Consider the following 2685-nt stretch of genomic DNA (forward strand, 5'->3'; position numbering starts at 1 on the left):
GCCGTACGTCCCCGCGGTGTTTCAGCAAATGCCTGCAGAAGCTGGCAGTGAAATCCTGAAGGACACCCAGAGTCAGACTTAAGAACAAATCTATTAGCTGTTACTCGTTAAGAACGTTCTCGGCGAGTGAGGAAAAACTGGAGTTAAGCACTTATTAACCGAGAGCCAAACGCCCGCCAGGTACAAGTTTGCAGGTAGATCATATGTTCCTTTTTGCTTTTTTAAAATTATGGCTGTGTTCATCTTTTACAGTCGCCGGCATTATTTAAACAATATTTGAATGGTTTAGCCTTCAGGAGACGTGAAAGTGTGAAGAGCTCTTAGATCCAGACTCTCGACAGTCACAAAAGCTTCTTACAGTCGGTTGTGACTGCAGAAAGTTTTTTATGTGTTTTCCATGATTTTTTCATTATGTGTCACATATGATGAACATTTTCAGATTGTGTCACTTTACAGCCACAGACTTTGAGTAATATAGATAAACACCAAGTATGAAGTGTAAAGAAAATCTCTTAACATCTGAAAGTGTGTTGTGCATTTATATTCAGCTCCACTGAACAAATACTTTGTGTAATCACGTTGGGTTGCAGTTGTAGTGACTGATATTGTTTTAATTCTTGGCAAAATAGATTGGATAGATTGGATCTGTGATCAGCGTTTCCAGCGTTGTCACAAACTTTCCATGAGATCTAGCTCTGGGCTTTGACTAGGCCATTTTTCCACATAAATTTACGTTGATCCAATCCAGTTTATCAGAGCTCTGGTCATAGGTTTAGTGTTATTATCCTGACGATGGTGTGCAGTGTTATAGTTTTACATGTTGGTCAAAGAGTTCCATTTTGATCTTCACGATGCTGATTGCTCACAGCTTTCCTACAACAAAACCTTTTAGACTTTCGTAGCACAGCTGCATTCATAATGAATGTACATAATAAACAGGAAATTATATGATTTTATTTTGGGGTTTCAGAGTGAAAAGGGCTTAATGCTGACGTATACCTCACTCCAGATGACTTTTTCACAGTGACAGACCAATTTGTGTCACTCTGTCACTCAAATTTCCAATAAAACACATTTTGAACTTCAGGGTTCTGAAACGACAAGGCGAGAAAACGTTCGAGGGGTGTGAATACTTTTGAAAAGCCCTGGAAACGTTACTCCCTCTTACTCTCAGTCATCTTCTCTTCTAAACTCTCCCTCTGTGAGTGTAACAGCTGTCTGGTTGCTCAGACTCAGTGAGTAAGGATGCTCTGTCATGCATGACCAAAAGGCTTTAATGCAGGTTTTATTTTATTTGTGAAAATTATTAAGTCAAGCAAGGAAGAAGTGGAGGATAAGGGAACAAAAGGGGAGGCGATTTCCTTAAATCTCCCATGAAGTAGCAGCAAAGCGCTACATATTTATATTACGCACAAAGACAAGCGCGCATTCTTGCTCATATTACAGATTGCATGCCTCATTGAGGGGCGGTTGTAACGCGCCATTTTATTTACCACAACTTCACCGTTAAGACCAGTTGAGAAACAAGAGACGATGGGTAATGGTGGGTAAAATGTCCTCCTCCATGTTACTCCCATGTCCTTAAATGTCCCTACTGTCCCCTGTCAACTGAGAGCCATCTCAGAATTAGGGGAAGGTGAGCCAAGAATGAAAGCTGGCCAGATTACTTTACATTATTTCAATCAATTATTCAAATGTCCCCATCGCTGTCACGACGGCTGGCTTGACGAGGCATGGCAAATAGTGATCCCGGCGCCCCGCGCTCGCCTGCAAGTTCAAGACTGACCATGAAATATTAACATGGGACATGTTCACACCAGAACACAGAGTTTTAGACCTTTTCATTGGACCCAACCGCAAATAGGTGTAGGGTCAACCTGCCTCTGTCCCCGCGGTCACATGAGCAGCCAGAGCTGCAGGGTGAGGCAGAGGGGCGGGATGTTATGTATAGCCAACAAGTGCAAGAGGAACAGGGTACTCTTTGTCCAGGGCTGCGACTTTAAAGAGTGTCAAAAGCTTATAAATATTTCAGATTTTGGTGCGTGTTAGGGGACGGGCCTTTCTCCATCAAGTGTCTGCTCTGTTTACTCTCCCAGGGAAACAGGTGCAGCCGCTTGATGGTGAATTTCAGTTCAAAAATAGCATTTAGCATTTTGCTCCTCCTGGAAGCCCTCTCTGGGACAAATTCTCATGTAATCACACACCGCGGGTTACTGAAAACTCCTGAAGTTGATCCATCGAGACATGTGTTGCCCCGGGGAGAGGAGGAGACGCGAAGGCTGGTGGAGTCTGAACAGGATTTCCAGTGCTTTGCTAAAACATTAATATCCCGCAAACTGTTTCATGTTTTTGTCAGGTTACAACCGCAAAATTAAATGTACTTCTTTAGGATTCACACCAACACAAAGCGGTACATGACTCTGAAGTAGAAGTAGAAATGATTCGTAGTTTGGAGGACAACGAATCTAAAATGTGTGGCATGCAATTTGTATTCAGCTCCCTTTACACTGATGCCCAAAAATGAAATCTTGTGAGAAGTCTCATGGATTGCAATTAAAGTCCATCTTTTCCTAATCTAATCTCCACATTAATCCAGATTATTCTGTGAAGGCATCGGAGGATTGTTAGAGAATATCAGTGAACAACAGTGGTGGAGAAAGTACTCAAAAAATTTACTTAAGTAAA

The sequence above is a fragment of the Poecilia latipinna genome, unplaced genomic scaffold, assembly GCF_001443285.1.
Source record: "Poecilia latipinna isolate Pla-1442-1.1 unplaced genomic scaffold, P_latipinna-1.0 Scaffold326, whole genome shotgun sequence".
NCBI classification, from domain to species: Eukaryota; Metazoa; Chordata; class Actinopteri; order Cyprinodontiformes; family Poeciliidae; genus Poecilia; species Poecilia latipinna.